Source organism: Ostrea edulis, chromosome 8, assembly GCF_947568905.1.
Source record: "Ostrea edulis chromosome 8, xbOstEdul1.1, whole genome shotgun sequence".
NCBI lineage: Eukaryota > Metazoa > Mollusca > Bivalvia > Ostreida > Ostreidae > Ostrea > Ostrea edulis.
In genome coordinates this window covers 52,495,351-52,495,713 of record NC_079171.1, presented here as the reverse complement: position 1 = coordinate 52,495,713, position 363 = coordinate 52,495,351, and positions in this window count along the sequence as shown.

Below are 363 nucleotides of genomic sequence, written 5' to 3'. Positions count from 1 at the left end.
GTGTGCCCCCTCTTTCCGAAATTTCGGGATCCGTCAATGCTATAGTAGATATGCTGGTGCCGAAACGCAAGTAATTCAACATCGAAGATTAATGTTGACTGACTAATGCAGAGTACATGTTCTCATAATTATCACTCATTAGTACGTGCTTTGTTACAGTTATGTATTGGTTTTTTTTTAAGTTCACGAACTATTATACGGTTAATTTAATTAGCCCATTATGCACTAACTCCTGCAGGCCTTTCTCCCTTTGCCGGCATTGTTGATCGTGATAGACCGTTGCCTGGAACAAAATATTTAATAAAAAAATTCAAAAGAAATCTGCATAGTTCGTACATAATATTGTATCAGAATGTATCAGAA